The 27,157-nt window shown below is 40.5% G+C and overlaps 1 pseudogene; it reads right to left on the bottom strand.

Moving 5' to 3' along the window:
• Positions 1–2,174: 2,174 nt before the first annotated feature.
• Positions 2,175–2,348, bottom strand: LOC120987380 (annotated as a pseudogene).
• Between the last annotated feature and the right edge of the window lie 24,809 nt (positions 2,349–27,157).

Below are 27,157 nucleotides of genomic sequence, written 5' to 3' on the forward strand. Positions count from 1 at the left end.
AGTTTTCTGCAACACCATCCGTGACAGTGGCCTGAGCTATCCCAATTTGCGATAGAACTTCTGGCCTGCCCCGCTTCAAATGTCCTGTCAGAAAGGACCTTCAGTGCAGCAGGAGGTATTGTCACTGAGAAGAGAAGTCGCCTAGGTCAAAAAAGTCTAGATTACCTCACCTTTATTGAGATGAATGAGGCATGGATCCCGAAGGGACTAACAGTGGGCGATACATTCCACTAAAAAAGGCCTGATGAGATGAGCTGCCTTGGGCTAAAAATGGTCCACACGCTGCTGTATTTTATCTCTGAATGCCGGATGACTTGCGTGACTTATCCGCCATCAACTAGGGTTCAAGCTGCAATGTTTTAGGGCACTTTCTGCCTGGGAAACATACATTTTTCTGGCCGCTGCTAAAATACCTAATTTTTCATGCATGTGTACAGTGCCCCAAATTGGAAGTGAGAGGACCGACCAAGCATCTTTTCCCATCTCCCGGTTCGTAAAATCTATTACATACACGTCCCCTGATCGGGGACGTAACAGGGATTAAACTGATAGGAATAGTACTACTTAACACATCTTATAATAATAATAATAATAATAATAATAATAATAATACTAGTGGACGTAACAGGGATTAAACTGATAGGAATAGTACTAAACATACCACTCATATCTGGTGGCACATTAGATTGCAAGCCGTACACGCAGTGCCTCAAATTGGAAGTGAGAGGACCGACCAAGCATCTTTTCCCATCTCCCGGTTCATAAAATCTATTACATACACGTCCCCTGATAGGGGACGTAACAGGGATTAAACTGATAAGAATAGTACTAAACATACCACTCATATCTGGTGGCATATTAGATTGCAAGCCGTACGCGCAGTGCCCCAAATTGGAAGTGAGAGGACCAACCAAGCATCTTTTCCCATCTCCCGGTTCGTAAAATCTATTACATACACGTCCCCTGATAGGGGACGTAACAGGGATTAAACTGATAGGAATAGTACTACTTAACACACCTTATTATTATAATAATAATAATAATAATAATATTAGTGGATGTAACAGGGATTAAACTGATAGGAATAGTACTAAACATACCACTCATATCTGGTGGCACATTAGATTGCAAGCCGTACGCACAGTGCCCCAAATTAGAAGTGAGAGGACCGACCAAGCATCTTTTCCCATCTCCCGGTTCGTAAAATATATTACATACACGTCCCCTGATAGGGGACGTAACAGGGATTAAACTGATAGGAATAGTACTACTTAACACACCTTATAATAATAATAATAATAATAATAATAATACTAGTGGACGTAACAGGGATTAAACTGATAGAAATAGTACTAAACATACCACTCATATCTGGTGGCACATTAGACTGCAAGCCGTACGCGCAGTGCCCCAAATTGGAAGTGAGAGGACCGACCAAGCATCTTTTCCCATCTCCCGGTTCGTAAAATCTATTACATACACGTCCCCTGATAGGGGACGTAACAGGGATTAAACTGATAGGAATAGTACTACTTAACACACCTTATAATAATAATAATAATAATAATAATAATACTAGTGGACGTAACAGGGATTAAACTGATAGGAATAGTACTAAACATACCACTCATATCTGGTGGCACATTAGATTGCAAGCCGTACGCGCAGTGCCCCACATTGGAAGTGAAAGGACAGACCAAGCATCTTTTCCCATCTCCCGGTTCGTAAAATCTATTACATAAACATCCCCTGATAGGGGACGTAACAGGGATTAAATTGATAAGAATAGTACTAAACATACCACTCATATCTGGTGGCACATTAGATTGCAAGCCGTACGCGCAGTGCCTCAAATTGGAAGTGAGAGGACCGACCAAGCATCTTTTCCCATCTCCCGGTTCGTAAAATCTATTACATACACGTCCCCTGATAGGGGACGTAACAGGGATTAAACTGATAAGAATAGTACTAAACATACCACTCATATCTGGTGGCACATTAGATTGCAAGCCGTACGCGCAGTGCCCCAAATTGGAAGTGAGAGGACCGACCAAGTATCTTTTCCCATCTCCCGGTTCATAAAATCTATTACATACATGTCCCCTGATAGGGGACGTAACAGGGATTAAACTGATAGGAATAGTACTAAACATACCACTCATATCTGGTGGCACATTAGATTGCAAGCTGTACGCGCAGTGGCCCAAATTGGAAGTGAGAGGACCGACCAAGCATCTTTTTCCATCTACCGGTTCCTAAAATCTATTCCATACAGCGGCCCCTGATAGGGGACGTAACAGAGATTAAACTGTTAAGAACAGATTTTTTTTAATTAAAAAAAAAGAGGACAGCCTCTGCAGAGCTGGGTATTTTTGGGCCGCGTTACTGAACGCTCATCCTCCTCCGGCATGCCACAGTCCAGGTGTAAGTCCCCTTAAAACAACTTTTCAATCACTATTGTGGCCAGAAAGATGCGGTTCGCACGTTCGCGAACATTTGAGAAAATTAGCGTTCGCCGTTCGCGAACGGAAAATTTTATGTTCGTGACATCACTAGTCAGCTCCAGAAAGCAGGTAACCAGGAGAGCAGGGCAGGCCAGACAGGTGCTGGTAGTAAGAGACTCCATTATTAGGGGAACAGATAGGGAAATCTGTCACAAAGACCGTGATCGCCGAACAGTGTGCTGTCTTCTTGGCGCTAGAGTTCGACACATCGCGGATCGGGTTGACAGATTACTGGGAGGGGCTGGAGAAGATCCATATCGGAACCAATGACAAAATTAGGGGTAGGTGGAGAGTCCTTAAAAATGATTTCAGGGATTTAGGTCAAAAGCTTAGGACAAGGACCTCAAAGGTAGTATTTTCCGAAATACTGCCTGTACCACGAGCCACACAAGAAAGGCAGCGGGAGATTAGGGAGATTAACAAGTGGCTCAAGAACTGGTGTAGTAAGGAGGGTTTTGGGTTCCTGGAGAACTGGGCCGACTTCTCTGTCGGCTACAGGCTCTATCGTAGGGACAGGCTGCACCTCAATGGGGAGGGGGCAGCTGTGCTGGGGAGAAAGATGGCTAGAAGGTTGGAGGACCTTTCACCGATTATTACACTATGAACTAACTATACAGACATGCAGAGCGGCACCCGGGGATCTCACTGCACTTACTATTATCCCTGGGCGCCGCTCCGTTCTCCCGTTATGTCCTCCAGTATCTCCGTTCACTAAGTTATGGTAGGCTGAGTCTGCCCTTGTTCTTCTGTAGCGCTGGCCAATCGCATTGCAGTGCTCACGGCCTGGGAGAAAATAACCTCCCAGGCTGTGAGCTCTGCGCTGCGATTGGCCAGCGCTAGAGCAGAACAAGGGCAGACTCCGCCTACCATAACTTAGTGACTGGAATCTCCGCCTACTATAACTTAGTGAGCGGAGATACCGGAGGGCATAACGGGAGAACGGAGCGGTGCCCAGGGATAATAGTAAGTGCAGTGAGATCCCCGGGCGCCGCTCTACATGTCTGTATAGTTAGTTCATAGTATAATAATCGGTGAAAGGTCCTCTTTAAACTAGGGACTGGGGGAGGGAAATTACATTATAGGAGGGGAAGATAGTGCAGATAGAGACTGAAGGCAAGGTAGTGGGACTGGGGGTGGAATGGAAGGAGGGACTAGAACAGTTCAGAAGGAAAGGTGTAGGGTATAAAATATACATAAACCGCTCAAATGTATGTATACTAATGCCAGAAGCCTGACTAATAAAACTGGGGAACTGGAAATAGTGATGTGTGAGGAGAACTATGACATAGTGGGAATAACTGACACATGGCTGGATGATAGCTATGACTGGGCAGTTAATGTACAAGGTTACAGTCTGTTTAGAAAGGATCGTCAAAACCGGAGAGGGGTTTGCCTTTATGTAAAGTCTTGTCTAAAGCCCACACTCCGTGAAGATATAAGTGAGGGACATAAACATGTGGAGTCAGTGTGGGTAGAAATACATGGAGCTAAAAACAATACAGTCGTGGCCAAAAGTTTTGAGAATTACATAAATATTGGAAATTGTAAAAGTTGCTGCTTAAGTTTTTATAATAGCAATTTGCATATACTCCAGAATGTTATGAAGAGTGATCAGATGAATTGCATAGTCCTTCTTTGCCATGAAAATTAACTTAATCCCCAAAAAACCTTTCCACTGCATTTCATTGCTGTCATTAAAGGACCTGCTGAGATCATTTCAGTAATCTTCTTGTTAACTCAGGTAAGAATGTTGACGAGCACAAGGCTGGAGATCATTATGTCAGGCTGATTGGGTTAAAATGGCAGACTTCACATGTTAAAAGGAGGGTGATGCTTGAAATCATTGTTCTTCCATTGTTAACCATGGTGACCTGCAAAGAAACACGTGCAGCCATCATTGCGTTGCATAAAAATGGCTTCACAGGCAAGGATATTGTGGCTACTAAGATTGCACCTCAATCAACAATTTATAGGATCATCAAGAACTTCAAGGAAAGAGGTTCAATTCTTGTTAAAAAGGCTTCAGGGCATCCAAGAAGTCCAGCAAGCGCCAGGATCGTCTCCTAAAGAGGATTCAGCTGCGGGATCGGAGTGCCACCAGTGCAGAGCTTGCTCAGGAATGGCAGCAGGCAGGTGTGAGCGCATCTGCATGCACAGTGAGGTGAAGACTTTTGGAAGATGGCCTGGTGTCAGGAAGGGCAGCAAAGAAGCCACTTCTCTCCAAAAAAACATCAGGAACAGATTGATCTTCTGCAGAAAGTATGGTGAATGGACTTCTGAGGACTGGGGCAAAGTCATATTCTCCGATGAAGCCTCTTTCCGATTGTTTGGGGCATCTGTAAAAAGGCTTGTCCGGAGAAGAAAAGGTGAGCGCTACCATCAGTCCTGTGTCATGCCAACAGTAAAGCATCCTGAGACCATTCATGTGTGGGGTTGCTTCTCATCCAAGGGAGTTGGCTCACTCACAATTTTGCCCAAAAACACAGCCATGAATAAAGAATGGTACCAAAACACCCTCCAACAGCAACTTCTTCCAACAATCCAACAACAGTTTGCTGAAGAACAATGCATTTTCCAGCACGATGGAGCACCGTGCCATAAGGCAAAAGTGATAATTAAGTGGCTCGGGGACCAAAACGTTGACATTTTGGGTCCATGGCCTGGAAACTCCCCAGATCTTAATCCCATTGAGAACTTGTGGTCAATCCTCAAGAGGCGGGTGGACAAACAAAAACCCACTAATTCTGACAAACTCCAAGAAGTGATTTTGAAAGAATGGGTTGCTATCAGTCAGGAATTGGCCCAGAAGTTGATTGAGAGCATGCCCAGTCGAATTGCAGAGGTCCTGAAAAAGAAGGGCCAACACTGCAAATACTGACTCTTTGCATAAATGTCATGTAATTGTCGATAAAAGCCTTTGAAACGTATGAAGTGCATGTAATTATATTTCACTACATCATAGAAACAACTGAAACAAAGATCTAAAAGCAGTTTAGCAGCAAACTTTGTGAAAACTAATATTTGTGTCATTCTCAAAACTTTTGGCCACGACTGTAATAAATTACTAATAGGAGTTTACTATAAACCACCTAGTCCACAGAAAATCTACTACTAAACAAGATAGACGAGGCGGCAAATCATAATGAGGTGGTTATTATGGGGGACTTCAACTACCCAGATATAGACTGGGAAACTAAAACTTGTATATCTCATAAAGGAAACAGGTTCTTGGCAATAGCCAAAGACAATTACCTCTCCCAACTGGTTCAGGACCCGACTAGAGGGACGGCCATACTGGACTTAGTATTAACCAATAGGCCTGACAGAACAACAGACGTGCAGGTTGGGGGACACCTGGGAAATAGTGACCATAAAGTAATAACCTTCCAATTATCATTCAAAAGAGCGTTTCTACAGGGAGGAACAAAAATACCAAACTTCAAAAAAGCTAAATTTAGCTAACTAAGAGAGGCCATAGGCCTAACTAACTGGGACAAAGTCCTCAAAAATAAAAATACAACCACAAAATGGGATATCTTTAAAAGCATCCTAAAATCTCATTGTAAGAGGTACATACCATATGGGAATAAAAGGTTAAGGAACAAAAAGAAACCAATGTGGATAAACAGAACTGTAAAGAAAGCAATAAATGACAAAAAGAAAGCATATAAATCACTAAAACAGGAGGGTAGCACGGAAGCACTGAAAAACTATAAGGAAAAAAATAGAACATGTAAAAAACAAATAAAAGCGGTCAAACTAGAGACCGAGAGATTAATTGCCAAAAAGAGTAAAACTAACCTTAAAATGTTCTTCAATTATACAAACCGGATTCCAAAAAAGTCGGGACACTAAAGAAATTGTGAATAAAAACTGAATGCAATGATGTGGAGATGGCAAATGTCAATATTTTATTTGTAATAGAACGTAGATGACAGATCAAACGTTTAATCCGAGTAAATGTATCATTTTAAAGGAAAAATACGTTGATTCCAATTTTCATGGTGTCAACAAATCCCAAAAAAGTTGGGACAAGTAGCAATAAGAAAAAGGAGATATAGGAAATAGCTCACCCACTCGCATCCACTATGAGGTGCTCTAGTCTGTATGTGAATCACCCTTCACAGCTACAAAATACATAAAATACTGGAAGACTGGCACTCTCAACACATGGAGTCGTATGGGTTGCAGATCACAAAATTTATTAATAGATACATAAAAGGTTAAAAAATAAAAGTGTGTAAATCTATACACTATCAATAAATAGTCACAATCTGGTGCCAGTGATAACAAATATATCAAGGTGGAATGTTCACTTTTCCAGTGTTGCAGATCTTTTTTATAATAGTTCACAAAGATATTTGAGAATAAAAAATAGTAACAAAGAAGGAAACCTCTTTCTTATTCTTGGTGAAAAAAGATCCGATATTTTAGATATTTCAATTGTGTTGAACTTTAAGTATAATATTCCTTTTTATATCTTGAACGAACTGTGTGATTTGGCAGTCCGGAATATGTCTGGTAACAACCCGCTCTGTGGGTATACCTTTATGATAGTCAGTCCCTCTGATGTTTCAAGGTATATTAGATACCAACCCGCTATACGGGCTTATCTTTATGTTGGTCCGACACTCTGAGGCAGTGTATTAAATGACAACCCACTGTGTGGGCTTACCTTCTCCTTCGTGCCGGTGGGTCACCCAGATACTTTAAGACCTGCTGAGAGCCGGCGTCCCGGCTGTTCCTTAGTCAGCGTTCCACGTGGAGTCAGAGACAGATTCGTCGCTCCGGAAGTGACGTATCGGCACTTAGGATTTTGCTCTTTGATTTTTTCTTCTGCCGATTATCTGAGGCTCAAGCTTTGTTGCATCCGATCGGGTTTACAGTGCACTGTTATCCCGCAGGATATATGGAATATCTTCTTATAGTTGGGTCATGTATGGATCTTTGGTCGGATCACTGGAAACCAAACGCGTTTCGGGGACACCTCTCCCCTTCTTCAGTGGCAATGACCCTACTCCATATTTGGTTGGTTTTTATACTCTTGGTTGGAAATTTCAAAAATCAGACATGGAGTATTTGTTAACATCATTTTTTCAATTCTAGATGTTTTAAATATCATTTTTTCTTTTTTCACATATACCCTCAACATTTTTTCTCATCTAGTGTTCCATAAATTGCATTATTTTTCAATTTTTCTATTAGCGTTTTTGTTGCGTTTTGAGTGCGTTTTTATTTGGCACATGCGTTTTTTTGGCAAAAGCTGCAAAACTCCTCAGGTTAGAAGGTCCTTCAAGGATTTTGTTGCAGCAGCTTTAATTAGGCTTTTATAGTGATTTTTGTCACTCTTTTTAAATCATATTCAATTTGTATCCAATTGGTTCATTTGTCGTCTCTCACCGTATATTGTGTAATATTAAACATCATTTTTATCAAAAACACACATTGTTTAAAATTATAAGAATCAATCTTATTATAAAAAGTATGTATATTTTTTAGTTTTTTTATAAAATGTAAACTGCATATATTATAATTCCCCATATTTTGTATATGTTGCTATTATATATGGCATCCTATTCGGATTGTGTAGCTTTATATGAGATTATGAAGTGTTGAATACATCTGTATCAGATAATCATTATTGAATTCATTTGAAGTGCAACATCTATCAGCTTCTGTTTGCCTCGCAGACGACTGTGATCCAATAGCCCTACCTAATAGGAGGGACACGGATGCAGCCTGCTGCGGCCAGCGGTCAGAACTTGATATATTAGAGATACCCATCTCTCTGGCTTACACATAAGCTATATATGCGTTTTATTTCATTTTATGAATTTTATCCTGGTGCACACAGGACACATACATATTGATTGTTTAATAAATAATTTTATTTGATTTCCACGTGTATTCCGAATTGTTTGAGTGCCGGTTCTATCCAATTTTTATTTTTTTAATGTGGTTGCCGCCCCTCCAGTCGTGTTCTATCTGCTCCAGTGCTAGGAAGGAAAGTCCTCCACAATCTTTATTGTGAATTTCTTTAAAATGCCTTGATAAAGCATTATTTTCACAGCCTTTGGCTATGTTGTTTAGATGTTCAGACATACGTACCTTTATTTGTCGTTTAGTCCTCCCAATATATTGTTTATTACATGGGCACTGGATCAGATAGATCACGCTGGAGGAGTTGCACGTCAAAAAGCCCTTAATGTTCATTGAAAATGCATTCTGAGTTGAGGAGATTTTTTCTGTCTTTTTAGGAAATTTAGTTTTTTTGCACCCCATACAGGATCCACATCTAAAAAAACCATCTGGTTTTAACCAATTTTGATTTATTTTCTTCTGTTTTCTTTTAACAGTTGGCGCTACCTGAATGCCTAAATTAGGTGCTTTGGTATAAGTTATAAGGGGATTTGCTGGGAGTAACGGGCCAATGGTCTTATCATGGAGGAAATGATGCCAATGACGTTTTATAATTCCAGTTATCTGTTTGGAGCGAGCATTATACGGTAAGATCATCCTAAATTCCGAATTTTGGTTTGATTTCTGTGTTTTAGTTTCATCAAAAAAGGTGGTTCTGTCCAATTTTCTCACTTTGTCTAATGCCTCACCCAATAATTTTTCTGGGTAAAGTTTTTCTTTAAACTGTGTTTTCATTATAGAGGCTTCTTTTTCAAATTGGGTCTCTTCCGTACAGTTTCTTCTAATACGTCGAAACTGTCCGAAAGGAATATTCATAAGCCAATTTGGCAAGTGACAACTTGAGAAAAGGATGAACCCATTTTTAGCTGTAGGTTTGTGATAAGTGTTACAAACATATTTATTTTCTTTCTTGGTGATCTGAATATCTAAAAAATCTATTTTTTCTATATTTAGTCCAGCCGTAAAACACAGATTATATTTGTTGTCGTTTAGATCTTCCAAAAATTTCGATAAGCTGATCTCATCTTTGCGCCAGATAAAAATAATATCATCTATATAGCGCCGCCATAGGACCAGGTCCCCCCCCAGTCTGGGACTGATATTTTCTTGTTCCCATTGGGCCAAAAACAAGTTGGCGTAACTGGGGGCGAACCTGGTTCCCATGGCGGTGCCCCTCAACTGTAAATAAAAGTCCTCCTCAAACATGAAGTAATTGTGGCGTAAAATATGGTCAACTCCCTCCACAATAAAATCTATCTGTTCCAATTTAAGGGTGTTATCCCCTTTTAGTTGATTTTTAAGGGCCTCAACTCCCTGCTCATGATCTATCACAGTATATAGTGATTGGACGTCCAATGTGTTTATAATCCATTCTGATTGGACGTCCAAACTTTCTAATTCTCTAATTATTTGTGTTGTGTCTCTAATATGGGACATAGTTCTTTTAACAAATGGCTGGAGTAGAGTGTCCAAATACTGCGACAGATTGGATGTCAGGGAACCTATTCCTGATATGATAGGGCGACCGGGGGGATTGGTCAAGTCCTTATGTACTTTTGGTAGACAGTAAAATATTGGCAATCTCCCCGGTGTGCCCATAATAAATTTATGTTCATAATCTTGGAGGATTCCCTGCTGTAATCCTCTGTCGCAGTATTCTAGTAGAGAGGCCCTGAATGTTGTCAGGGGATCTGCTTTGATCAGTTTATATGTGGACTGGTCTGTAAGTTGTTTCATACATTCGTTGTGATATTGTTCTTGACCCCAAATAACTATGGCGCTGCCCTTATCAGCAGGTCGGATAATTATATTGTTTTCTTTCTGGAGTTCCTGTAGGGCTTTAAATTCTCCTCTAGTTATATTGTTTCTACTATAGTTTTTTTCTTTCATCCGTTTTAGATCTATTTCCACGTTTTTTTGGAAGGCCATCATTTCACGGCTTATTTCGGCTCTAGGAAATTTTTTTGATTTACACTTTAGTTCAGTATGTGTAAATGGGTCATTTCGTTCACTGCTAATAGCTACCGGATTTTTTTAAAAATATTTTTTTAAACATAATTTTCTAATAAATTTTTGAATACCTATATAAACGTTAAACTTATTCAATTTGGTGGTAGGGGCAAATTTCAAACCTTTGTTTAATAATGTGATCTGTTGCGAACTAAGATTAATAGTGCTAAGGTTAATTATATTATTTGAATCCATATCTAATAGTGTCTTCTGTGCTCGAATTTTCTTTTTTCCTCTTCGTGTCTTTGTGGTTTTGGAGAATACTGTTTGTGATGTTGTTGCTGATTGTCTTGTGCATAATTCTTCTGTGTGTTGTGTTCGTGTTTTCGTAGGTGTGCTTTCGCATAAGTGGGTTTCCTTTGTTCTTGTGGTGAGGTTCTGTGTCTCAGGTTGTAAGGGGGTCTGTGTGGGGTTTGTGTCATTATGTTTTGTTCCGGTGAGCGTGACCCTCTCCGCCGAATTCTCGGTGGGTGATGAGGGGGAGTTTGATCTAAAAAAGAATGCTGTGTCAAGGTTTCATAGCGATTTTGAGTTGGTATATTGTACCTATCACGTTCAGGGGTTTCTTCCCGTGCATATTCATGTGTGTCTCTTATTGAATCTACTCTATTTGTCTGGTTTTCATTACCATGGGATTTGGATATATTTTTATGCTTTTTGGCCTTCTTTAATATAATTTCTTGTTCCATTTTATCAAGACTTTTGCAGAGTCTCTCCTGCCACATATTGTATATCTCATTTTTTGGTAATTTGTCCAATATAATTTTCAATTCAGAGATCTTCTGGGACAAATTCGCCAGAATCTCAGATCTCCTTTTTATAATTAATTCTACAAGTTCCCGAGATTGTTTCATAAGAAGCCCTTGCCATTCTTTATCGAACTCTTCCCCTAATAAATCCTGTGCAGGTGTTTTTGTTAATTGCAATTCTTTTGGGATTTTATCATGGGTTAAATATTGATTTAGGGATCGTATCTCCCAAATTTGTCTAAGTTGTTTTTGCATAATCCATTCAAGTTCTCTGAACGTATCCGAAACAGATGTCTCTCCATTTTCACTATGGGAATTTACTTCTGTTCCATTAAACATAAAAGTTTCTGCTTTTTGTTTTTTGCTTTCCATATGACTCCATATGTCCATGGCGGCGATATGGGGAGCTAAATTTCCTTCTTGGGTGAAAATCAAGTCAGAAAGGAAAAAGGAGATATAGGAAATAGCTCACCCACTCGCATCCACTATGAGGTGCTCTAGTCTGTATGTGAATCACCCTTCACGGCTACAAAATACATAAAATACTGGAAGACTGGCACTCTCAACACATGGAGTCGTATGGGTTGCAGATCACAAAATTTATTAATAGATACATAAAAGGTTAAAAAATAAAAGTGTGTAAATCTATACACTATCAATAAATAGTCACAATCTGGTGCCAGTGATAACAAATATATCAAGGTGGAATGTTCACTTTTCCAGTGTTGCAGATCTTTTTTATAATAGTTCACAAAGATATTTGAGAATAAAAAATAGTAACAAAGAAGGAAACCTCTTTCTTATTCTTGGTGAAAAAAGATCCGATATTTTAGATATTTCAATTGTGTTGAACTTTAAGTATAATATTCCTTTTTATATCTTGAACGAACTGTGTGATTTGGCAGTCCGGAATATGTCTGGTAACAACCCGCTCTGTGGGTATACCTTTATGATAGTCAGTCCCTCTGATGTTTCAAGGTATATTAGATACCAACCCGCTATACGGGCTTATCTTTATGTCGGTCCGACACTCTGAGGCAGTGTATTAAATGACAACCCACTGTGTGGGCTTACCTTCTCCTTCGTGCCGGTCGGTCACCCAGATACTTTAAGACCTGCTGAGAGACGGCGTCCCGGCTGTTCCTTAGTCAGCGTTCCACGTGGAGTCAGAGACAGACTCGTCGCTCCGGAAGTGACGTATCGGCACTTAGGATTTTGCTCTTTGATTTTTTCTTCTGCCGATTATCTGAGGCTCAAGCTTTGTTGCATCCGATCGGGTTTACAGTGCACTGTTATCCCACAGGATATAAGGAATATCTTCTTATAGTTGGGTCATGTATGGATCTTTGGTCGGATCACTGGAAACGCGTTTCGGGGACACCTCTCCCCTTCTTCAGTGGCAATGACCCTACTCCATATTTGGTTGGTTTTTATACTCTTGGTTGTAAATTTCAAAAATCAGACATGGAGTATTTGTTAACATCATTTTTTCAATTCTAGATGTTTTTAATATAATTTTTTCTTTTTTCACATATACCCTCAACATTTTTTCTCATCTAGTGTTCCATAAATTGCATTATTTTTCAATTTTTCTATTAGCGTTTTTGTTGCGTTTTGAGTGCGTTTTTATTTGGCACATGCGTTTTTTTTGGCAAAAGCTGCAAAACTCCTCAGGTTATAAGGTCCTTCAAGGATTTTGTTGCAGCAGCTTTAATTAGGCTTTTATAGTGATTTTTGTAACTCTTTTTAAATCATATTCAATTTGTATCCAATTGGTTCATTTGTCGTCTCTCACCGTATATTGTGTAATATTAAACATCATTTTTATCAAAAACACACATTGTTTAAAATTATAAGAATCAATCTTATTATAAAAAGTATGTATATTTTTTAGTTTTTTTATAAAATGTAAACTGCATATATTATAATTCCCCATATTTTGTATATGTTGCTATTATATATGGCATCCTATTCGGATTGTTCAGAGTATAATGGATATATTCGTCCAATGACTAATATTGTGTGGATTTACCCACTAATCAACAGGATGTGGGAATTGAGTCGATTTTATATTTCAAAATTGTGGCAATAGTTCTTATTGGGATTATAAATCTTTTTCAAGGTACACAATATTGGATGAAGAAAGGGGTACGAATGTACTCCCAGCAAATCCCCTTATAACTTATACCAAAGCGCCTAATTTAGGCATTCAGGTAGCGCCAACTGTTAAAAGAAAACAGAAAAAAATAAATCAAAATTGGTTAAAACCAGATGGTTTTTTTAGATGTGGATCCTGTATGGGGTGCAAAAAAACTAAATTTCCTAAAAAGACAGAAAAAATCTCCTCAACTCAGAATGCATTTTCAATGAACATTAAGGGCTTTTTGACGTGCAACTCCTCCAGCGTGATCTATCTGATCCAGTGCCCATGTAATAAACAATATATTGGGAGGACTAAACGACAATTAAAGGTACGTATGTCTGAACATCTAAACAACATAGCCAAAGGCTGTGAAAATAATGCTTTATCAAGGCATTTTAAAGAAATTCACAATAAAGATTGTGGAGGACTTTCCTTCCTAGCACTGGAGCAGATAGAACACGACTGGAGGGGCGGCAACCACATTGAAAAAATGTCAAGGGCAGAATCGAAGCGAATCTATGATTTTGGAAGTCTCATACCAAGAGGATTAAATGCAGATTTGGAGATTTTTGGCTTTCTTTAAGACTATGGGACATATGTTTTTCTCTGACAGGTAATCGCATGCTTGACTGTTAATCAGTGCTGCGATTCTCTCTCGGAGACAGACATTTGTACCCCTTTCTTCATCCAATATTGTGTACCTTGAAAAAGATTTATAATCCCAATAAGAACTATTGCCACAATTTTGAAATATAAAATCGACTCAATTCCCACATCCTGTTGATTAGTGGTTAAATCCACACAATATTAGTCATTGGACGAATATATCCATTATACTCTGAACAATCCGAATAGGATGCCATATATAATAGCAACATATACAAAATATGGGGAATTATAATATATGCAGTTTACATTTTATAAAAAACCTAAAAAATATACATACTTTTTATAATAAGATTGATTCTTATAATTTTAAACAATGTGTGTTTTTGATAAAAATGATGTTTAATATTACACAATATACGGTGAGAGACGACAAATGAACCAATTGGATACAAATTGAATATGATTTAAAAAGAGTGACAAAAATCACTATAAAAGCCTAATTAAAGCTGCTGCAACAAAATCCTTGAAGGACCTTATAACCTGAGGAGTTTTGCAGCTTTTGCCAAAAAAACGCATGTGCCAAATAAAAACGCACTCAAAACGCAACAAAAACGCTAATAGAAAAATTGAAAAATAATGCAACTAGATGAGAAAAAATGTTGAGGGTATATGTGAAAAAAGAAAAAATGATATTTAAAACATCTAGAATTGAAAAAATGATGTTAACAAATACTCCATGTCTGATTTTTGAAATTTCCAACCAAGAGTATAAAAACCAACCAAATATGGAGTAGGGTCATTGCCACTGAAGAAGGGGAGAGGTGTCCCCGAAACGCGTTTGGTTTCCAGTGATCCGACCAAAGATCCATACATGACCCAACTATAAGAAGATATTCCTTATATCCTGCGGGATAACGGTGCACTGTAAACCCGATCGGATGCAACAAAGCTTGAGCCTCAGATAATCGGCAGAAGAAAAAATCAAAGAGCAAAATCCTAAGTGCCGATACGTCACTTCCGGAGCGACGAGTCTGTCTCTGACTCCACGTGGAACGCTGACTAAGGAACAGCCGGGACGCCGTCTCTCAGCAGGTCTTAAAGTATCTGGGTGACCGACCGGCACGAAGGAGAAGGTAAGCCCACACAGTGGGTTGTCATTTAATACACTGCCTCAGAGTGTCGGACCGACATAAAGATAAGCCCGTATAGCGGGTTGGTATCTAATATACCTTGAAACATCAGAGGGACTGACTATCATAAAGGTATACCCACAGAGCGGGTTGTTACCAGACATATTCCGGACTGCCAAATCACACAGTTCGTTCAAGATATAAAAAGGAATATTATACTTAAAGTTCAACACAATTGAAATATCTAAAATATCGGATCTTTTTTCACCAAGAATAAGAAAGAGGTTTCCTTCTTTGTTACTATTTTTTATTCTCAAATATCTTTGTGAACTATTATAAAAAAGATCTGCAACACTGGAAAAGTGAACATTCCACCTTGATATATTTGTTATCACTGGCACCAGATTGTGACTATTTATTGATAGTGTATAGATTTACACACTTTTATTTTTTAACCTTTTATGTATCTATTAATAAATTTTGTGATCTGCAACCCATACGACTCCATGTGTTGAGAGTGCCAGTCTTCCAGTATTTTATGTATTAAGTAGCAATAAGAGGCTGGAAAAAGTAAATTTGAGCATAATGAAGAGCTGGAAGACCAATTAACACTAATTAGGTCAATTGGCAACAAGATTGGGTATAAAAAGAGCTTCTCAGAGTGGCAGTGTCTCTCAGAAGCCAAGATGGGTAGAGGATCACCAATTCCCACAATGTTGCGCAGAAAGATAGTGGAGCAATATCAGAAAAAAGTGTTACCCAGCGAAAAATTGCAAAGACTTTGCATCTATCATCATCAACTGTGCATAACATCATCCGAAGATTCAGAGAATCTGGAACAATCTCTGTGCGTAAGGGTCAAGGCCGTAAAACCATACTGGATGCCCGTGATCTCCGGGCCCTTAAACGACACTGCACCACAAACAGGAATGCTACTGTAAAGGAAATCACAGAATGGGCTCAGGAATACTTCCAGAAACCATTGTCAGTGAACACAATCCACCGTGCCATCCGCCGTTGCCAGCTGAAACTCTACAGTGCAAAGAAGAAGCCATTTCTAAGCAAGATCCACAAGCTCAGGTGTTTTCACTGGGCCAGGGATCATTTAAAATGGAGTGTGGCAAAATGGAAGACTGTTCTGTGGTCAGACGAGTCACGATTCGAAGTTCTTTTTGGAAATCTGGGACGCCATGTCATCCGGACCAAAGAGGACAAGGACAACCCAAGTTGTTATCAATGCTCAGTTCAGAAGCCTGCATCTCTGATGGTATGGGGTTGCATGAGTGCGTGTGGCATGGGCAGCTTGCATGTCTGGAAAGGCACCATCAATGCAGAAAAATATATTCAGGTTCTAGAACAACATATGCTCCCATCCAGACGTCATCTCTTTCAGGGAAGACCCTGCATTTTTCAACAAGATAATGCCAGACCACATTCTGCATCAATCACAACATCATGGCTGCGTAGGAGAAGGATCCGGGTACTGAAATGGCCAGTCTGCAGTCCAGATCTTTCACCTATAGAGAACATTTGGCGCATCATAAAGAGGAAGGTGCAACAAAGAAGGCCCAAGACGATTGAACAGTTAGAGGCCTGTATTAGACAAAAATGGGAGAGCATTCCTATTTCTAAACTTGAGAAACTGGTCTCCTCGGTCCCCAGACGTCTGTTGAGTGTTGTAAGAAGAAGGGGAGATGCCACACAGTGGTGAAAATGGCCTTGTCCCAACTTTTTGGGGATTTGTTGACACCATGAAATTTTGATTCAACATATTTTTCCCTTAAAATGGTACATTTTCTCAGTTTAAACTTTTGTTCCGTGATTTATGTTCTATTCTGAATAAAATATTAGAAGTTGGCACCTCCACATCATTGCATTTAGTTTTTATTCACGATTTGTATAGTGTCCCAACTTTTTTGGAATCTGGTTTGTATAAATGTTAAAAAGTATAAATCTGAAGGTGTCGGCCCTTTAAAGAGTAATGAGGGGGGAGTCGCAGAGAGCGACGAGGAGAAAGCAAAGCTGTTAAATATTTTTTTCTCCAATGTATTCACTGAGGAAAATAAACTGTCACATGACATGCAGAATGTAAAAATAAATTCCCCATTAAAAGTGTCCTGTCTGACCCAGGAAGAAGTACATCAGCGACTTAAAAAGATTAAAATAGACAAATCGCCAGGACCGGATGGCATACACCCCCGTATCCTAAGGGAATTAAGTAATGTCATAGCCAGACCCTTATTTCTGATATTTGCGGACTCTATACTGACAGGGAATGGCGCATGGCAAATGTGGTGCCAATATTCAAAAAGGGTCCAAAAACAGAGCCTGGAAACTATAGGCCGGTAAGTTTAACATCTGTTGTGGGTAAACTGTTTGAAGGTTTTCTGAGAGATGCTATCTTAGAGCATCTCAACGGAAATAAGCAAATAACGCCATATCAGTATGGCTTCGTGAGGGATCGGTCATGCCAAACTAATTTAATCAGTTTCTATGAGGAGGTAAGTTCTAGACTTGACAGCGGCGAATCAATGGATGTCGTATATCTGGACTTCTCCAAAGCATTTGACACTGTACCACATAAAAGGTTAGTATATAAAATGAGAATGCTCGGACTGGGAGAAAACGTCTGTATGTGGGTAAGTAACTGGCTCAATGATAGAAAACAGAGGGTGGTACACACTCAGATTGGGTCACTGTCACTAGTGGGGTACCTCAGGGGTCAGTATTGGGCCCTATTCTCTTCAATATATTTATTAATGATCTTGTAGAAGGCTTGCATAGTAAAGTATCAATTTTCGCAGATAACACTAAACTGTGTAAAGTAATTAACACTGAAGAGGACAGTATACTACTACAGAGGGATCTGGATAGATTGGAGGCTTGGGCAGATAAGTGGCAGATGAGGATTAACACTGACAAATGTAAAGTTATGCACATGGGAAGGAATAATGCAAGTCAACCATACATACTAAATGGTAACACTGACATGGAAAAGGATCTAGGAAATTTAATAAACATCAAACTAAGCTGCAAAAACCAGTGTCAGGCAGCTGCTGCCAAGGCCAATAAGATAATGGTTGCATCAGAAGGGGCATAGTCCTATCCCTTTACAAATCGCTAGTCAGACCACACATGGAGTACTGTGTACAGTTCTGGGCTCCTGTAAACAAGGCAGACATAGCAGAGCTGGAGAGGGTCCAGAGGAGGGCGACTAAAGTAATAACTGGAATGGGGCAACTACAGTACCCTGAAAGATTATCAAAATTAGGGTTATTCACTTTAGAAAAAAAGACGACTGAGAGGACATCTAATTAATATGTATAAATATATCAGGGGTCAGTACAGAGATCTCTCCCATCATCTATTTATCCCAAGGACTGTGACTGTGACGAGGGGACATCCTCTGCGTCTGGAGGAAAGAAGGTTTGTACACAAACATAGAAAAGGATTCTTTACGGTAAGAGCAGTGAGACTATGGAACTCTCTGCCTGAGGAGGTGGTGATGGTGAGTACAATAAAGGAATTCAAGAGGGGCCTGGATGTATTTCTGTAGCGTAATAATATTACAGGCTATAGCTACTAGAGAGGGGTCGTTGATCCAGGGAGTTATTCTGATTGCCTGATTAGAGTCGGGAAGGAATTTTTTATTCCCCTAAAGAGGGGAAAATTGGCTTTTACCTCACAGTTTTTTTTTGCCTTCCTCTGGATCAACTTGTAGGATAACAGGCCGAACTGGATGGACAAATGTCTTTTTTTCAGCCTTATGTACTATGTTACTATGTTATGTACTATGTTACATGCTGCGGACAATGGCACCAGCTGCATGTAAAGCCCTAACAGTGGGAGCGGACTCTCCTTCTGTCTCCCATTGGCACCCTACAAATACAATCGCGGGGTGCCAATGAATGTGTGGCTGGCAGGGGTCTGGCGCAGCCTGCTGGTCAATGTCAATGCTAGTCAATTTTTACAGGTGCACCATAGAATCTGTTATCACATACTGCATTACAGTGTGGTACTCCGGCTTCTCTTCTGAGGACAAGAAGACCCTCAAGCGCATCATCAGAATGGCTGGCAGAATCACTGGTACTCAGTTAACATCACTGGATAACATCTTCACTGCTCACTGCAGCAACAGGGCAAAAATTATCTGCGAGGATCCAACTCACCCCGGCCACAGCCTTTTCATTCCCCTACCCTCCGGTAGGCGTCTTAGAGCCCTACATGCCCGCACCACTAGGCTGAGGAACAGCTTTTACCCCAAAGCAATCAGTCTCCTAAATGCTCGGAGATTATTGCCCCTTCCTAGGATAGAAACTACTACAGACTGAAAGTGACTGCTGCATTCATGACCCCATGATGATCTCTGTCTGCAGTGGTGTCTGAATCAGTGTGTATATATACTCATAAGCACTTCCTACTTTGCTCTTGCTATATACAGTACAGACCAAAAGTTTGGACACACCTTCTCATTCAAAGAGTTTTCTTTTTTTTTCATGACTATGAAAATTTTAGATTCACACTGAAGGCATCAAAACTATGAATTAACACATGTGGAATTATATACATAACAAACAAGTGTGAAACAACTGAAAATATGTCATATTCTAGGTTCTTCAAAGTAGCCACCTTTTGCTTTGATTACTGCTTTGCACACTCTTGGCATTCTCTTGATGAGCTTCAAGAGGTAGTCCTCTGAAATGGTTTTCACTTCACAGGTGTGCCCTGTCAGGTTTAATAAGTGGGATTTCTTGCCTTATAAATGGGGTTGGGACCATCAGTGGCGTTGAGGAGAAGTCAGGTGGATACACAGCTGATAGTCCTACTGAATATACTGTTAGAATTTGTATTATGGCAAGAAAAAAGCAGCTAAGTAAAGAAAAATGAGTGGCCATTATTACTTTGAGAAATGAAGGTCAGTCAGTCAGCCGAAAAATTGGGAAAACTTTGAAAGTAAACTTTGAAACTATTTGACCATGAAGGAGAGTGATGGGGTGCTGCGCCAGATGACCTGGCCTCCACAGTCACCGGACCTGAACCCAATCGAGATGGTTTGGGGTGAGCTGGACCGCAGAGTGAAGGCAAAAGGGCCAACAAGTGCTAAGCATCTCTGGGAACTCCTTCAAGACTGTTGGAAGACCATTTCAGGGGACTACCTCTTGAATCTCATCAAGAGAATGCCAAGAGTGTGCAAAGCAGTAATCAAAGCAAAAGGTGGCTACTTTGAAGAACCTAGAATATGACATATTTTCAGTTGTTTCACACTTGTTTGTTATGTATATAATTCCACATGTGTTAATTCATAGTTTTGATAACTTTATAGTCATGAAAATAAAGAAAACTCTTTGAATGAGAAGGTGTGTCCAAACTTTTGGTCTGTACTGTATATTGCTGTAATTTCAATGTTCACTAGCAGGTGGCAGCAATGTGTTTAGAAGGGACTAAGTTCAGTTTAGCATTTCTAGACTGGAATAGTACATTCCAGTTTAGCTCCCCCTCTGTGAGGAGGTGTGGAATGTTCCCACCTCCTGCCTCATGGGTGGAGAAGGAAGTTCAGTTAGTATGCCAGCCACCCCGGCTAGGGGAAGGCTGTGCAAGTAGGAGCTCCCAGTTCTAGGGATTCCAAGCCAGTATCTTGTCTCGGCTGAGACAAAAGATCACCATTCCCAGTCTGAGCCCTTCAGCCTTAGCTGGTAGAAAGCAAGCAGCCACCTTCAGAACTCCAGGAAGAAGCATACCCTGTGAGCACAACTGTGAGTACCGTCCAGAGACCAGGAGAAGCCAAATTCCTCCTCAGCTAGTCAGTCCCCAATACAGCAGAAGATAGCGCAGAAGATAGTAATTCCTGCCACATTACAGAGCCACAAGCAGACGACTTATCCTGCAAGAGAGCTCCAGGCACATGATAGAAGCAGAAGATAGATTCCTGCTATACATTGCCAATACCTGCTGGGACTTCAGACTATTGCTGTATCTCACATGGATTACTGCTGCATCAAGTAAAGACAAGTTTGAACTTTATTCCAAGTCTGGATCTCAATTATTACTGCAAATTCCTCAATTACTCCTACTAGCAACACACTCATTTTATTGCAAGTGAGCCAGGATCCAGGAGTCCAGCCGTACCAAGGTAGGAGACACCGTTGACACCATTGCCACTACCACACAGAGACATTACCCCACTCTGGCATTCCTAACCTGGTACGTGAGTTACAACACCTTAAAGGGCCCTGTGACTGTACCCTGCGCACGCTGCAGTTGGCTTCACGAACAAAAACTATTAACTATCATTTACACCTGACCCAGTCATTGCATATTATAGCGTCAGAGTGCATAACCCCAATCCGGCTTACTGCAGTTGGAGTCGCCCACGCTGAACATGGCGTCCCGTGTTAGGAGGGAAACACAAGCAAACATCTGAAAAGGTGAGTTAAAGATATGTATCTCACCTTTTGTACCCTAGGCCGCCTGCAAAGTCAGTTCAGCATGCAGACCCCGCAAACCTTCCCAGCTCGGTCTCTGTGGTGGAACCAGAGCGTAAGAGCGTGGAAACTAAAAGAGAAAAGATGGCGCAGGATGAAGTAGTAGCGAGGGTCATGTAGTAAGGGGCTCGGCTGAGAGGTCGGACATGATGGGAGACAGCCAATCAGAGGGTTCCAGCACTGCAGGCTACTCAGGTGCCGGCAGGAGACGTCCATGTGGATGGGCAGCCTGGAGTCTCAGGGAAGGTAGCAGGGCATGGTGAGGGGGGGTGGGAGGCGTGTCGGTGTGTCGATCAGCTCCGACCACAGCAGTCACAGTAGCCCTGGAAAAGTGCTCTGTGGGCTTGCGGCAGTGTGACAGAGACAGTGGAAGTCGCGGAGCTGACTGCCCTCCCGCTCATCCAGTGCGGCAGCCAGCTCAGCAGGTGCTGGGGAAAGCGCTGCAGACCGCAGCAAGTATGTAAATAAAGTAAAAAAAATAAAATAGTGATGACCATTGAGTAGGGATGAGCGAACCCAAACTGTATAGTTCGGGTTCGTACCGAATTTTGGGGTGTCCGTGACACGGACCCGAACCCGAACATTTTCGTAAAAGTCCGGGTTCGGGTTCGGTGTTCGGCGCTTTCTTGGCGCTTTTTGAAAGGCTGCAAAGCAGCCAATCAACAAGCGTCATACTACCTGCCTACTATTGGCATGGCTGTGATTGGCCAGTGCAGCATGTGACCCAGCCTCTATATAAGCTTGGGTCACGTAGCGCTGCACGTCACTCTGCTGATTCAAGCATAGGGAGAGGTTGCTGCTGCGACGTTAGGGCGAGATTAGGCAGATTAACTCCTCCAAAAGACTTAATTCAGTGATCGATCTCCAGCTGTGGATCATTGAAGTGCTAATATTGAATTGCTCACTTTTTTTAGGCTGCCCAGAGCGTTTTTATATCACTTTTTTCTGGGGTGATCGGCGGCCATTTTGTGGCTTGTGGTGCGCCAGCACAAGCTACCACCAAGTGCATTTAACCATCAATAGTGTGGTTATTTTTTGCTATATCCTACATCAGCTGCAGGCTGAGCCTGTGTCACCGAAGTGCATTTAACCATCAACAGTGTGGTTATTTTTTGGCCATATACTACATCAGGTGCAGGGTGAGCCTGTGTCACCCAAGTGCATTTAACCATCAACAGTGTGGTTATTTTTTGGCCATATACTACATCAGGTGCAGGCTGAGCCTGTGTCACCCAAGTGCATTTAACCATCAATAGTGTGGTTATTTTTTGGCCATATACTACATCAGGGGCAAGTTGAGCCTGTCACCCAGCACCTAAAAAATAGACCTGACATTTATATTCCTCCAAATCAGTACTGTTTTAGCTGGTCAAGTTATTTGTAGTGACTGTAAAAGCACAGTTTTTGTTCTGGGTTGAAAAACTATTCCCAAATTTTCCATTCTCAAAATTAGTAGTTTCTGCTATATCAGGCCTACTTTAAATCTATCCCAAAAAGGATATCTTAGATTCAAGGTGCTGATAGTGTCATTCTGAAAAACTTAACACACACGCTACCGTGCAGATACAAGTCTAATTCTGTGATTAAAGGTATATCTGTCACACAGCGCGTAAAAAATAGGCCTGACATTTCTATTCCTCCAAATCAGTACAGTTTTAGCTGGTCAAGTTATATTTAGTGACCGTAAAAGCACAGTTTTTGTTCTGGGTTGAAAAACTATTCCCAAATTTGCCATTCTCAAAATTAGTAGTTTCTGCTATATCAGGCCTACTTTAAATCTATCCCAAAAAGGATATCTTAGATTCAAGGTGCTGATAGTGTCATTCTGAAAAACTTAACACACACGCTACCGTGCAGATACAAGTCTAATTCTGTGATTAAAGGTATATCTGTCACACAGCGCGTAAAAAATAGGCCTGACATTTCTATTCCTCCAAATCAGTACAGTTTTAGCTAGTCAAGTTATATTTAGTGACCGTAAAAGCACAGTTTTTGTTCTGGGTTGAAAAACTATTCCCAAATTTGCCATTCTCAAAATTAGTAGTTTCTGCTATATCAGGCCTACTTTAAATCTATCCCAAAAAGGATATCTTAGATTCAAGGTGCTGATAGTGTCATTCTGAAAAACTTAACACACACGCTATCGTGCAGATACAAGTCTAATTTTGTGATTAAAGGTATATCTGTCACACAGTGCGTAAAAAATAGGCCTCACATTTCTATTCAACCAAATCTGTACTGTTTTAGCTGGTCAAATTATTTGTAGTGACCGTAAAAGCACAGTTTTTGTTCTGGGTTGAAAAACTATTCCCAAATTTTCCATTCTCAAAATTAGTAGTTTCTGCTATATCAGGCCTACTTTAAATCTATCCCAAAAAGGATATCTTAGATTAAAGGTGCTGATAGTGTCATTCTGAAAAACTTAACACACACGCTACCGTGCAGATACAAGTCTAATTCTGTGATTAAAGGTATATCTGTCACACAGCGCGTAAAAAATAGGCCTCACATTTCTATTCAACCAAATCTGTACTGTTTTAGCTGGTCAAATTATTTGTAGTGACCGTAAAAGCACAGTTTTTGTTCTGGGTTGAAAAACTATTCCCAAATTTTCCATTCTCAAAATTAGTAGTTTCTGCTATATCAGGCCTACTTTAAATCTATCCCAAAAAAGATATCTTAGATTGAAGGTGCTGATAGTGTCATTCTGAAAAACTTAACACACACGCTACCGTGCAGATACAAGTCTAATTCTGTGATTAAAGGTATATCTGTCACACAGCGCGTAAAAAATAGGCCTCAAATTTCTATTCAACCAAATCTGTACTGTTTTAGCTGGTCAAATTATTTGTAGTGACCGTAAAAGCACAGTTTTTGTTCTGGGTTGAAAAACTATTCCCAAATTTGCCATTCTCAAAATTAGTAGTTTCTGCTATATCAGGCCTACTTTAAATCTATCCCGAAAAGGATATCTTAGATTCAAGGTGCTGATAGTGTCATTCTGAAAAACTTAACACACACGCTACCGTGCAGATACAAGTCTAATTCTGTGATTAAAAGTATATCTGTCACACAGCACGTAAAAAATAGGCCTCACATTTCTATTCAACCAAATCTGTACTGTTTTAGCTGGTCAAATTATTTGTAGTGACCGTAAAAGCACAGTTTTTGTTCTGGGTTGAAAAACTATTCCCAAATTTGCCATTCTCAAAATTTGTAGTTTCTGCTATATCAGGCCTACTTTAAATCTATCCCAAAAAGGATATCTTAGATTCAGGGTGCTGATAGTGTCATTCTGAAAAACTTAACACACACGCTACCGTGCAGATACAAGTCTAATTCTGTGATTAAAGGTATACCTGTCACACAGCGCGTAAAAAATAGGCCTCACATTTCTATTCAACCAAATCTGTACTGTTTTAGCTGGTCAAATTATTTGTAGTGACCGTAAAAGCACAGTTTTTGTTCTGGGTTGAAAAACTATTCCCAAATTTTCCATTCTCAAAATTAGTAGTTTCTGCTATATCAGGCCTACTTTAAATCTATTCCAAAAAGGATATCTTAGATTCAAGGTGCTGATAGTGTCATTCTGAAAAACTTAACACAAATGCTACCGTGCAGATACAAGTCTAATTCTGTGATTAAAAGTATATCTGTCACACAGCACGTAAAAAATAGGCCTCACATTTCTATTCAACCAAATCTGTACTGTTTTAGCTGGTCAAATTATTTGTAGTGACCGTAAAAGCACAGTTTTTGTTCTGGGTTGAAAAACTATTCCCAAATTTGCCATTCTCAAAATTTGTAGTTTCTGCTATATCAGGCCTACTTTAAATCTATCCCAAAAAGGATATCTTAGATTCAAGGTGCTGATAGTGTCATTCTGAAAAACTTAACACACACGCTACCGTGCAGATACAAGTCTAATTCTGTGATTAAACGTATACCTGTCACACAGCGCGTAAAAAATAGGCCTCACATTTCTATTCAACCAACTCTGTAGTGTTTTAGCTGGTCAAATTATTTGAAGTGACCGTAAAAGCACAGTTTTTGTTCTGGGTTGAAAAACTATTCCCAAATTTTCCATTCTTAAAATTAGTAGTTTCTGCTATATCAGGCCTACTTTAAATCTATCCCAAAAAGGATATCTTAGATTGAAGGTGCTGATAGTGTCATTCTGAAAAACTTAACACACACGCTACCGTGCAGATACAAGTCTAATTCTGTGATTAAAGGTATATCTGTCACACAGCGCGTAAAAAATAGGCCTCACATTTCTATTCAACCAAATCTGTACTGTTTTAGCTGGTCAAATTATTTGTAGTGACCGTAAAAGCACAGTTTTTTTTTCTGGGTTGAAAAACTATTCCCAAATTTTCCATTCTCAAAATTAGTAGTTTCTGCTATATCAGGCTAACTTTAAATCTATCCCAAAAAGGATATCTTAGATTCAAGGTGCTGATAGTGTCATTCTAAAAAACTTAACACACACGCTACCGTGCAGATACAAGTCTAATTCTGTGATTAAAGGTATATCTGTCACACAGCGCGAAAAAAATAGGCCTCACATTTATATTCAACCAAATCTGTACTGTTTTAGCTGGTCAAATTATTTGCAGTGACCGTAAAAGCACAGTTTTTGTTCTGGGTTGAAAAAGTATTCCCAAATTTGCCATTTTCAAAATTGTGGTGAACGGGAACAATGAGGAAAACATCTAATAAGGGACGCGGACGTGGACATGGTCGTGGTGGTGTTAGTGGACCCTCTGGTGCTGGGAGAGGACGTGGCCGTTCTGCCACAGCCACACGTCCTAGTGTACCAACTACCTCAGGTCCCAGTAGCCGCCAGAATTTACAGCCATATTTGGTGGGGCCCAATGCCGTTCTAAGGATGGTAAGGCCTGAGCAGGTACAGGCATTAGTCAATTGGGTGGCCGACAGTGCATCCAGCACGTTCACATTATCTCCCACCCAGTCTTCTGCAGAAAGCGCACAGATGGCGCATGAAAACCAAGCCCATCAGTCTGTCACATCACCCCCATGCATATCAGGGAAACTGTCTGAGCCTCAAGTTATGCAGCAGTCTCTTATGCTGTTTGAAGACTCTGCTGCCAGGGTTTCCCAAGGGCATCCTCCTAGCCCTTCCCCAGGGGTGGAAGAGATAGAATGCACTAACGCACAACCACTTATGTTTCCTGATGATGAGGACATGGGAATACCACCTCAGCACGTCTCTGATGATGACGAAACACAGGTGCCAACTGCTGCGTCTTTCTGCAGTGTGCAGACTGAACAGGAGGTCAGGGAGGAAGACTGGGTGGAAGACGATGCAGGGGACGATGAGGTCCTAGACCCCACATGGAATGAAGGTCGTGCCACTGACTTTCAGAATTCGGAGGAAGAGGCAGTGGTGAGACCGAGCCAACAGCGTAGCAAAAGACAAAGAGGGAGCAGTGGGCAAAATCAGAACACCCGCCGCCAAGAGACTCCGCCTGCTACTGACCGCCGCCATCTGGAACCGAGCACCCCAAAGGCAGCTTCAAGGAGTTCCCTGGCATGGCACTTCTTTAAACAATGTGCTGACGACAAGACCCGAGTGGTTTGCACTCTG

Source organism: Bufo bufo, chromosome 1 (assembly GCF_905171765.1).
Source record: "Bufo bufo chromosome 1, aBufBuf1.1, whole genome shotgun sequence".
Taxonomy (NCBI): Eukaryota; Metazoa; Chordata; class Amphibia; order Anura; family Bufonidae; genus Bufo; species Bufo bufo.